The 12,415-nt window shown below is 45.0% G+C and overlaps 1 protein-coding gene across 1 annotated transcript in view; it reads left to right on the top strand.

Moving 5' to 3' along the window:
• Positions 1-12,415, top strand: part of KCNH1 (potassium voltage-gated channel subfamily H member 1) — a 296,255-nt gene that overhangs the window by 89,225 nt on the left and 194,615 nt on the right. The window lies entirely within an intron of this gene.

The following is a 12,415-nucleotide window of genomic DNA, read 5'->3' as shown; positions in this document are numbered from 1 at the left end:
TGGCAATGTAGGCATTATACACTGTTACTGATTAGCTCTAAAATCACAAGTGGGAGTATTGCTGTGACTAGTCATAATTCAGTCTTTTTGGAAGAAAAATTCTGTCAACATCCTTTCAATATTCTCTTGTGTGTAAGCCATACAATGTATTAAGCCTAAAGTGTTAAAACATTAATGCACCACTCTGGGCACAGGCAACCTTTGTGCCTCCACTTGGTATGTGGCAAAATCTTTGCATGTCTGAGAGCTATATATATTGGATGAGTAGATTGGTCAGTGGAAGGAGGTCCAGAAGCATCTTGTAAGGGAGAGAGAACAACAGCTCTGTAGAGGCTGCAGATACTGGTGTGGGCTGAGCGTATGGTCAGGTTCTATAGCAGTTGGGGTGATATTGGCCTTGGGAACCTCTGGCTCACATTTCCTTGTCTTAAGTGATTCATAGAGCTGTGGCCATATGGTCTCTTCAATGTAGGATCTGCACTCAAAAGTGCCTTGAGAACTACTTGAAGTTAAGAACCATACAGTGGCCACCATTAAACTGGGTCATGTTTGTCTAGATAAGGATGGAATTGGAACCAAACTAAGGGAAAAAAATTGTACTTTGCACTTTGAAAAGCATGCAATTATATGGAGAAAGAGAGAGGCTTCCCTGTGGTAATAGAGGGGAAAAAAGTCAATCCTTGCTAAGCAGAGAATTAAAACCAAATATATAACGAAACTCAATTAGTAGCTGTGGTGGTTTGAGCCTTAACTGGGATTTAAGAGCTCAGATGGGAGGGCAAGACTGAGAATCCCTCCCCCGCTCCCCCTTCCTCTTTCCTGATTGAAAGAAAAGGGAAGGGGAAAGAATAGGGAGAGATAAGGGAAGGAAAAAAAAGGAAAGAAAGGGGGGTAAGGAAAAAAAGGGGAGGAGGTAAATCTACTGAGAAATAATTTGGAGTAGGTTTGGAAGTAGAGAGGTGAAATTTTCTTTAAACAATATATATAAATATATAACAATAACAGGAAGGGTTTACAAGAGTAAGGAACAAGGTTGGATAGGGAGATACACAAAACCAACAGTCCTTTGGAGAAATGTGGATGCAGCAGGGAGAAAGACCAGGCCTGACCACGTGGCAGAGAACCAGGAAGCCAGCAGCGACTCTCTTAGTCCTTTCGTCGTGGCGAGGCAGAAGCAAAAGAGAACAAATGGCTGCAGGGTCTTCCTTTTTACAGGCTTAGTGGACAGGGAGGGGGAGTGGAACAGACTGACTCAGTTTCCTGGGGGGAAAACCTCTCTCTGGGGAGAGCAGAGCTCTCACAATCCCTCCCCTCCTGCTTTCAGGATGGGCGTAACCCATCACACCAGCACAGTGCCTTTATGACAGAAATGTTTCGCTTGGGTTCTGATGTGTCATTTCATAGCAACACTGAAGTCATGTCCTGAGATCGTGTGGTGTTGTCTGAAGACTGGAAGTGCAAAGATGAGCGTTCTTGTCTGCGTAGGTATTGGGATGTTTCAGCTATAACATCTGTGAACTTTATTATTCTGGATTTTACCACTGCTGGGAGTCCCTTCAGCTCAACACAACACCCACACAGCCAAAGGGAAATGTGTGAACCAATTGTGGGGTTTCCTCATAAAGAAGGTTCACTAGACAATGTAGCAATGCAGTACAAGCCAGGCTTCCAAACATTTTTCCTTATGAAGGTGGCTGTTTGATAGGAAGTGTACCCAGTTTTGGCTTACTGTTCGTTGGGTTATGCTTATGATCTAGCTGTTCTCGTCTAGCGAGTTGTTACGCAGTACGATTCAGTACTATGAATACTGAAAGGACATCACCTTTGCGAGTTCAAGAATGTTCATGGGGGATATTTTGGAGCTGTGCCTGCTCCAAACTCTTCACATGAAAATGGGGCAGAAAGAAATGGAATTTGTGGGAGTTGAAGGAAATAATTTTGGTTTTTTGAACTCCTGGAACTTTCCCTTTCTAAGTCTATAATTTTCTCTGTACCTGAGCACCTTTATACTGTGGACAACTATGTGGAAACCATTAGCACTATTAACAGTGTGCATGTGAAGGAATGGCAAGTAGTTAATCCCCTCTTTGAGTTTACATCTCTGGATTTTGCAGGGTCTTGATTGCTTTTAACATGTTGAAGTTTTGAGCTGTGATCATTCCTCAGGATGGGAGGAACAAAGCTGATTTTGTGTGTGTGTGTTTGTTTACAGCTATTTAATTATTGATAGACACTTTTCCACCCTAAAATTTTATGTTAAAATAATACTATTTTCTGTGTGGAATTAAGCTCTCCAGCATTCATTTGAGCTTGGATTAGGACTGTTTTATGAGGATCTTGTCTGATCTGCTGGGAGCCTGGAAGGTATGTAGTTGATATATCAGGGATAAGATGTGGGGAAGGGAAAGTAACTTCCCTGGGTAAGTAAATTTCCTGGCTAAAGCTTTTGTATATCACTCAGAAGTATTCAATAAATGTATTTGTTATGAGCTGAGCCTCTTGCTAGCAGCACAGTTGGTGGCTGTGTGTTCCTGTTACGGTCCTCATTTGGAACATGTCAGATGACAAAGATTTGCTCATGGAATGGATAGGGGATGTGGAGGTTCAAAGCGTCAGGAGCAAGCAATTTCTAATCAGTTCTGCTTATAAAAGGAGAAGATACATATTTTCTGTCTTATACTTTGTCATTTACACTTTGTTTATGTTGGCACCTCTCTAGTGATGCATTCTCAAAAGCTGCTGTCATTTTTCAGTAGCACAGGGGATGCCATTTTCTTTCCAGGAGCAATACAGAGAAAAGATAAATGTTTGACTATCTGAAACTTCCATTGAAGATAGATGGAATTTGCTGAGTCCAGCCTCAAACATATCATTCCATTAACCCTGCTAGAGGATAAGTCTTGAAGAACTGTGTGAATTTATCTTGTTTTCAAAGCAGCAGAAATATGCATACCTGTGTATTCATACAAATCATAGAATCACAGAATTGTCAGGATTGGAAAGGATCTCAAGGGTCATCCATTTCCAAGCCTCTTGCCATGGGCAGGGACACCTCACACAACAGCAGGTTGCTCAGAGCCACATCCAGCCTGGCCTTCAAATCCTCCAGGGATGAAGCTTCCACCACCTCCCTGGGCAACCTGTGCCAGTCTCTCACCACCCTCATAGTGAAGAACTTCTTCCTAACATCCAATCTGAATCTACCCATCTCTAGTTTTGCTCCATTCCCCCTAGTCCTGTCACTACCAAACACCCTAAAAAGTCCCTCCCCAGGATGTGATTTGCTTTCTGGGCTGCAAGTGCTCACTGCTGGCTCCTGTTGAGCTTCTCATCCACCAGCACCCCCAGGTCCTTTTCTTCAGGGCTGCTCTCAAGCCAGTCCCTGCCCAGCCTATATTGGTGCTTGGGATTGCCCTGGCCCAGATGCAGGACCTTGCACCTCATGAGGTTGGCTTGTGCCCACCTCTCCAGCCTCTCAAGCTCACTCTGGATTGCTTCCCTTCCCTCCAGCTGTCTGCTGCACCACACAGCTTGGTGTCATCAGCAAACCTGCTGAGGGTGCGCTCAATGCCACTGTCCATGGCACCAACAGAGATGTTAAACAAACCTGGTCCCGTTCTGATCCCTGAGGGACTCCACTTGGACATGGACCCATTGACAGTCATTCTTAGAATTGTTGAGGTGTGAAGAGACCTTTGAGCTTATCAAGTCCAACTGCTCACCTAGAGCTCACAACCCTACCGCTGGTAGTGGTGATAGCTGGCAAGCTACTACCACTAAACTACATCTACATGTCTTTTAAATACCTCCAGGATGGTGACTCCACCACCTCTTTGGGCAGGCTGATAACACTTTCTGTGAAGAAATTTTTTCCTAATATCCAGCCTAAACCTCCCTTGGCACAACTTGGTTGCATTTCCTCCTGTCCTGTCACTCATTGCATGTGAGAAGAGACTGACCTCCACCTCACTCTAGCCTCATTTGAGGTAGTTGCAGAGGCGATGAGGTCTCCCCTTAGTTTCCTCTTCTGAAGACTAATTGTAGTTCTGAAGACTATTAAAACAGTTCATGAAATAAGTATTTCTGCAGCCTTTTCTGGAGGAAATGCTAACATCACTGTCACTTTTTCTTTGAAGATGTTGCCATTGTTGTTTAGTTGAGTAAGATGATATGTTAATGAGATTGGTTTTGAGATTCAGAACTGCTACCCAGGAGTGCAGATGTTGACATGAAGTGGAGGGAAAGGAAGAATTTACTTCTGAAAGTGTGAAGTCTTTCTACTCAGTGAACTTAGGAATAAATCAATTATATACACACAGAGCATATGTGTGTCCCTACAGACAGTGAGAGTACAGGTGTAGTATGATGTTTAAAAGCATGAAAGTAGAGCATAGAGGTTTTTGTCTTGATGTCTGATAGTCTAAAATGATTTTTAATAGAATGGATTTTATTGTGCAAAGTTCTTGTATCTCTGAGGAATTCCAAACCTGATGTGTGCTATCCTGAGGAGCATTGCCAGGTGGTGCAGTTTTGCAAGGCTTTTCTTGGTCTGTGCTGGTGAGAGGCCTTGAGCACAGCCCTGTGAGGAAAGGCTGAGGGAGCTGGGGTTGTTTAGCCTGGAGAAGAGGAGGCTCAGGGGAGACCTTCTTGCTCTCTACAACTACCTGAAGGGTGGTTGTGGCCAGGAGGGGGTTGGTCTCTTCTCCCAGGCAACCAGCATTAGAACAAGAGGACACAGTCTCAAGCTGCACCAGGGGAAGTTTAGGCTGGAGGTGAGGAGAAAGTTCTTCCCAGAGAGAGTTGTTAGGCATTGGAATGTGCTGCCCAGGGAGGTGGTGGAGTCACCATCGCTGGAGGTGTTCAAGAGGGGATTGGATGTGGCACTTGGAGCCATGGTTTAGTCATGAGGTGTTGGTGACAGGATGGACTTGATGACCTTTGAGGTCTCTTCCAACCTTGGTGATACTGTGATACTGTGGAGCACAGCCCTGTGAGGAGAAGCTGAGAGAGCTGGGAATGTGCTGCCCAGGGAGGTGGAGGAGTCACCATCCCTGGAGGTGTTCAAGAGGGTGTTGGATGTGGCACTTGGAGCCATGGATTTAGTAGTCATGAGGTGCTGGGTGTGGACTTGATGATCTTTGAGGTCTTTTCCAACCGTATTGATTCTATGATTCTATGATTCACTGAGAGAGTCATTAGCCCTTGGAATGTACTGCTCAAGGAGGTGGTGGAGTCACCATCCCTGGCAGTGTTCAAAAAAGGACTGGATGTGGCACTTGTAGCCATGGTTTAGTTAGTCATGAGGTGCTGGGTGATAGGCTGGACTTGATGATCTCTGAGGTCTTTTCCAACCTTATTGATTCCATGTTTGTATGAAAATGTATTTGCTTGTCCCTTTTCACAGGTAGCCACTAAATTCCTAATGAGTAGGTAATATGTCTACAACAGATCTTTCTGAGAGGCTGATGTTGCATAATGTCTGGATTAATACCACTGTCTGGGTGTGTGGAAAGACATCTACTTTTCATTTTGTAATACTTGGACTTAGAAAAGCTATTTCAGTTTTTACTTTCTTCCCTGTGGAGACATATGCCCTGAAATAACAGTTCTGGTATATTTTGTTCAGTGAAGCTGTCAGGTTGGGTTGTGTATTGTTTGTTTTTCCTAAGCAATAGCAGAAACCTGAGGACTTCTGTTTGCACTTTGCATATCTGGGAACTGTGTCAGCAATCTCCTTGCTATGCAAGCAGTATAGGGATGAAAATGCCTAAAAATGCTTTGCATTTTCCACTTTTAACAAGCCATAATACTGGTGGATGCTTGCCTATAGGGATTTTGAACAACTGACCAAAATCTATCATTTCTGAAGTTAGTGTTCTTGATTGAACTGAAAGATCATTCTGGCCCTGTACTCAGCACTGGTCAGGCCACACCTTGAGTCCTGTGTCCAGTTCTGGGCTCCTCAGTTTAGGAAAGATGTTGAGTTGCTGGAAGGTGTCCAGAGAAGGGCAACAAAGCTGGGGAGGGGTCTGGAGCACAGCCCTGTGAGGAGAGGCTGAGGGAGCTGGGGTTGCTTAGCCTGGAGAAGAGGAGGCTCAGGGGAGACCTTCTTGCTCTCTACAACTCCCTGAAGGGAGGTTGTAGCCAGGTGGGGGTCGGTCTCTTCTCCCAGGCAACCTGTGACAGAACAAGAGGACACAGTCTCAAACTGTGCCAGGGGAAGTTTAGGCTGGATGTTAGGAAGAAATTCTTCCCAGAAAGAGAGATTGGCCATGGGAATGTGCTGCCCAGGCAGGTGGTGGAGTCACCATCCCTGGAGGTGTTTACGAGGAGCCTAGATGAGGCACTTGGTGCCATGGTTTAGTTGATTGGATGGTGTTGGATGATAGGTTGGACTAGATGATCTTGAAGGTCTTTTCCAACCTGGTTAATTCTATTCTATTCTATTCTATACTATTCTATTCTATGCTATGGTATGCTATGGTATGCTATGCTATGCTATGCTATGCTATGCTATGCTATGCTATGCTATCCTATCCTATCCTATCCTATCCTATCCTATCCTATCTTACTTGAAGCTAATCTTGATAGTTGAAGAGCTGCTATATTTTCCAACCTGGTTAAGTCTATTCTATTCTATTCTATTCTATTCTATTCTATTCTATTCTATTCTATTCTATTCTATTCTATTCTATTCTATTCTATTCTATTCTACTCTACTCTACTCTACTCTACTCTACTCCTATTCTATTCTATTCTATTCTATTCTATTCTATTCTATTCTATTCTATTCTATTCTATTCTATTCCATTGCATTCCATTGCATTCCATTGCATTCCATTGCATTCCATTGCATTCCATTCCATCTCAAGCTTTTGGTGCTTGTTCAGATGAAATTCTCCTTCCTGGAGCTACATGGCTTGACTCATTCAGAGTATGAGTTTCACTGAGGAAAAGGCACATGTCTAAATGCTAAGCTAAATCATAAATTTCCCTGTGAACCCTGTAATTAGACCGAATAGTGAGAGGGATCATGGAAAAAGAGCAAAAGCAGGAGTTAAAAGGTCAGACTCGAGGCCACACGTGCTTACATACTGTGATAGATGTTTAGCCACTGAGTTCATTAATCAAAACAAACCAGAGGCCAAAGCCACTCATCTTCATTGATCTTGTGCAGCACGAGCACTTCAGCTGTTGTCTCTGATGAAGGTAGACATGGGTTCCAGGAGTGTGGAGTAGGTGTCTCAGCTTTGTTCCCCATTGTCTATGAATAGCTTTTTTTTCCTCAGTAGACATACAAATAGGTGTGGGGATGTGGTGGTGTAGATGGTTTACACCAGCTGCACCCACCAAAGCTCGGCTAGGCAGTCAGAGAAGCAAATGAAGAGCTGTGTTTTACAAGCAATAATGGAATGCAATGGATCTATACAAAATATACAGGATTTGCAATATCATACAGGAATTTACAGGAAAGAAAACAAACACAAAAATCCTCCTTGCAGGAGAATCCCACCTCAGGCTCCCCCCAACCTCTCTCCCCCTTCCCTTTCCCCTCCAGTTAATTAGATGAAAAAGGAGAAAGAGAGAGAAAAGGATATTAAGGGAATTTGTTAGCTCAAAGCTTTGTTAAGAAGTCAGTTTTTCTTATCAGTTTCAGTCCAGGGTCAGCAGCATGCATTCTGGCCAAGAAACGAAAGACAGCCTGAAGCTGCAGTGAGTGAGAGAAAATAAAGTGAGAGACATTTGCTATGGTACATCTCACATCTGACCAATGAAATTGGTTTAGAATTAATCTTTGTTTTCCTTTTTACACCCAAACATTCAGCTGGAGAATTCTGCACCTCTCCTTTCTTAAAGGCACAGCCTAAACTGTCACAGAGGATAACAGTAAGTAAGTTTGAAAAGATAATCAGGTAGCTTTATTTACAGCGCTCCTGCTGAAAAGAACAGAAATCTGCTAGTGATGTGAACTATGAGAAGATCTTGGTGGCTGATACCATGGCACATGGGTCACTGGTGCTCCTTCACAGCCTCACAGAGGATTATTGTGCCCTGGTGATCCCCAGCAGTGTAGAAATGTTCAGAGGCTCTTGTGACCAAAGATAGAGAGGCTCTGCAGAGGGACCTCAACAGGCTGGACAGATGGACAGAGTCCAAGGGCAGGAGATTGAACACATCCAAGTGCCAGGTTCCGCACATTGGCCACAGCAACCCCATGCAGAGCTACAGGCTGGGGTCAGAGTGGCTGGAGAGCTGCCAGGTAGAGAGGGACCTGGGGGTGCTGGTTGATGGTAGGCTGAACATGAGCCTGCAGTGTGCCCAGGCAGCCAAGAGGGCCAATGGCATCATGGCCTGCATCAGGAACAGTGTGGCCAGCAGGAGCAGGGAGGTCATTCTGCCCCTGTACACTGCACTGGTTAGGCCACACCTTGAGTCCTGTGTCCAGTTCTGGGCCTCTCAGTTTAGGAAGGAGGTTGAGTTGCTGGAATGTGTCCAGAGAAGGGCAGCAAGGTTGGTGAGGGGCTTGAAACACAAGCCCTATGAGGAGAGACTGAGGGAGCTGGGGTTGCTTAGCCTGGAGAGGAGGAGACTCAGGGGTGACCTTATTGCTCTCTACAACTACCTGAAGGGAGGTTGTAGTGGGGCAGAGGTTGGTCTCTTCTCCCAGGCAAGCAGCACCAGAACAAGAGGGCACAGTCTCAGGCTGCACCAGGGGAGGTTTAGGCTGGAGGTTAGGAGGAAGTTTTACACAGAGAGAGTGATTGCCCACTGGAATGGGCTGCCTGAGGAGGTGGTGGGGTCGCCGTCGCTGGGGGTGTTCAGGGTGAGGCTTGACAGGATGCTTGGTTGCGTGGTTTAGTTGATTAGGTGGTGTTGGATGATAGGTTGGACATGATGATCTCGAAGGTCTCTTCCAACCTGGTTGATTCTATTCTATTCTATTCTATTCTATTCTATTCTATTGCCAGGAACTGGTGACAAATAGACTGTTGTTATCAAAGTACCTGAACAAGCTACAGATACATCATGCTGGATGATGTTCCTGAGGCATGCTATTACCTCATAATGAAGTTCATCACTTGTTAGAGCAAATGAATATGGGTTTGCTGTGTGTGTACTTACCAAACATGTATCTAATCATAAAACAAACGTGTGTCCCTAGTAAGCTTTAGGGGATGGAGCAGGGACATGTTGAAACTCTTCTGCTGGAAGTTGTGGCCTGAAACTAAGGACCAGACATGTCCCAAGTGCTGCTTGGGTTTGGTGAGGATTTCATTCAGGAGCTGAGCAGAAAGGTCTATGAGACTTCAAACCTGCAGCAACTTTTTCTGTATTGATGTTATCACAAGTGCAGTGTTTTCAGTTGAGGACATGCCTTGAAAGGAAAAAAAAACCTTGCCTTGTAAAAGTGGTCTCTTGGCTATCTGCTCTTTGTCACCAACCCTGACAAGACGATGAAAATATCTTAAATGCCTCAGGATTCATGCCAGCCACTGAGGCTGCAGTTGCAGTTGACATGCTTTCTATATGGCTGATAGTTTTACATTGCTTTTTCTTCTCCGTCATCCCTTCATTCTTAGCCACCATCAACACTACTCAAGCTCCTAATTCCTGATTTGAAGGTCTGGATTTATTTAATTTAGTAATTTTATTTCTTTTTAATAAGTCTTTGCAGATCTGTCCCCTCATCCCTCTCTGCTGGGCTTTATTACACCTGAAGGGAGGTTGTAGAGAGGTGGGGGTTGGTCTCTTCTCCCAGGCAACCAGCAGCAGAACAAGAAGACACAGTCTCCAGCTGTGCCAGGTGAGGTTTAGGCTGGATGTTAGGAAGAAGTCCTTCCCAGAAAGAGTAATTGGCCAGTGGAATGTGCTGCCCAGGGAGGTGGTGGAGTCACCATCACTGGAGGTGTTTAGGAAGAGCCTGGATGAGGCACTTGGTGCCATGGTTTAGTTGATCAGATGGTGTTGGGTGATAGGTTGGACTCAATGATCTTGAAGGTCTTTTCCAACCTGGTTAATTCTATCCTATCCTATCCTATCCTATCCTATCCTATCCTATCCTATCCTATCCTATCCTATCCTATCCTATCTTACTTGAAGCTAGTCTTGATAGTTGAAGAGCTCCTATATTATTGCTAGAATTGTTAAGCAACTGTTGGTGGTTTCTGAATGTCATTTTGCTTGGATGCTTCCTCCATTAGGATCAACCACTAGAAATGCTGGGCATATATTTATGGGCTAAACCAAGCATCAGCAAAGAGGTAGGGCCAGCAGGAAATTCAGAGTGTCTTTTAAGATTAGAAGGAGGATTTGGATATTTCAGCAGAATTTGGTCTGATTATATGTGAAATTACCTCTTTTTTTTTTTCCCCTTGTTAATTGTAAAGAATGAGGGGAAAAAAACCCAAACCAAACCAAACCAAACCAAAAATTCCTAAAAGAACCCCCCCAAAAAAACCCCCACCTGCCAAACCCCCAAAGCCCATGTGATGAAAAAGAAGACAACATTGGTTTAGGCTTTTTGGCTATATAAAAAGTCCTTCAGACAATTGAATCCTAAGGGATAGAGTTTTTAGTGAAGTTCATCAATATCTCTCATCAGTAAAGTGTGGGACTCTGCCAGGTCATGGTGACATTTCCAGACCCACTGCTGAGCCAGTGTCTGGCCCATCCAGAGTGACATGGTTGATATTCAGTGCAGCCAGAGCATGCTGGAGAGGTGCAGTCAGTGCTGGCAGACTTGGTGTCAAAATGAAGGCAATGGTCTCTTTTCAGTGGTGCCCGGTGATAGAACAAGGAACAACAGGTACAAGCTGGAATACAGGAGGTTCCACCACAAGACCCCACCTGGAGTACTGTGTACAGGTCTGGAGCCCCTATTACAAGAGGGATCTGGAGGTGCTGGAAGGTGTCCAGAGAAGGGCCACGAGGATGAGCAGAGGGCTGGAGCAGCTCTCCTATGAGGACAGACTGAAGGAGTTGGAGCTGTTCAGTCTGGAGAAGAGAAGGCTCCCAGGTGACCACATTGTGGCCTTCCAGTATCTGAAGAGGGCTACAAGAAGGCTGGGGAGGGACTTCTCAGGCTCTCAGGTCTATGGGAATGGAATGAAGCTGGAGGTGGGGAGTTTCAGGCTGGAGGTGAGGAGGAAGTTCTTCCCCATGAGAGTGCTGAAGCCCTGGACTGGGTTGTCCAGGGAGGTGGTTGAGGCCCCATCCCTGGAGGTATCACAGTATCACAGTATCACAGTAACTAAGGTTGGAAGAGACCCCAAGGATCATCAAGTCCAACCTGTTCCAACAGACCTCAGAACTTTTTTAAGCCCAGGCTGGATGAGGCTCTGGCCTGCCTGATCTATTGTGGGGTGTCCCTGCCCATGGCAGGGGGGTTGGAACTAGATGATCCTTGTGGTCCCTTCCAACCCTGACTGATGCTATGATACTAAGACGAGGGGAAACTTCTCTGTGATGCGGGTGCTGGAGCCCTGGACCAGGCTGCCCATAGACAATGTGGAGTCTCCTTTTCTGGAGACTTTCAAGACCCTCCTGGATGTGTTTCTGTGTAGTCTGCCCTATATGATCCTGCTTGGGCAGGGAGGTTGGACTGGATGATCTCTGGAGGTCCCTTCCAAACCTGAACATTCTGTGATTCTGTGATCCCAGAGAGAAGAGACTGAACCCACATCTCACTCTTTTCAGGAAGCAATGAGGTCTCCACTCAGCCTCCTCTTCTCAGAGGACAAACAGAATAAACCTCTCATCTCCAAACACAGTTGGCTCCAAAACTTGAAATGTATCTCTTAAAAGTTGCCTCCTCTTTGGGTGAGGATGTCCAAGGCCTGCAGATTTTTTTAAGGATTGTTTCTTCTGCAGCATGAAAAGACAGAAAAAGGACAGGCTTTAGGCTGTGTAAATAGTGAACTCCTCCAAAAATCAAAGTCTCTGGGCTAAGAGGGACTGTAAGGTTTTTTCAGGTTCACACCACCATTGCTGATGCTGTAATAAATTCTTCTGAGCTGCTGACCATGGCCATATGAGGAGTGGCCCATTCCTACGGGGTTAATCATCTCATCTTGAGACACACTGAGGAAGTGTTTATAGACAAAAGAAAATGGGGTTTGTGGGTATATTAATGTGGTAGTACTTTGTTTCATGATCTGGTCTGGGGAAACAAACTAACTCTGGGTGAGATGTTAGAAATTTCTTACTATGCAAAAATGAGTAAGTGAGTGGAAAAGACCTTTGAGATCGCCGAGTCCAACCTATCACCCAGCACCATCTAATCAACTAAACCATGGCACCAAGTGCCCCATTCATTATCTTCCTAAACACCTCCAGTGATGGTGACTCCACCACCTCCCTGGGCAGCACATTCCAAAGGCCAATCTCTCTTGCTGGGAAGAATTTCTTCCTAACA

This window comes from Dryobates pubescens, chromosome 2 (assembly GCF_014839835.1).
Source record: "Dryobates pubescens isolate bDryPub1 chromosome 2, bDryPub1.pri, whole genome shotgun sequence".
NCBI lineage: Eukaryota > Metazoa > Chordata > Aves > Piciformes > Picidae > Dryobates > Dryobates pubescens.
This window is presented reverse-complemented; position numbering and strand designations above follow the sequence as displayed.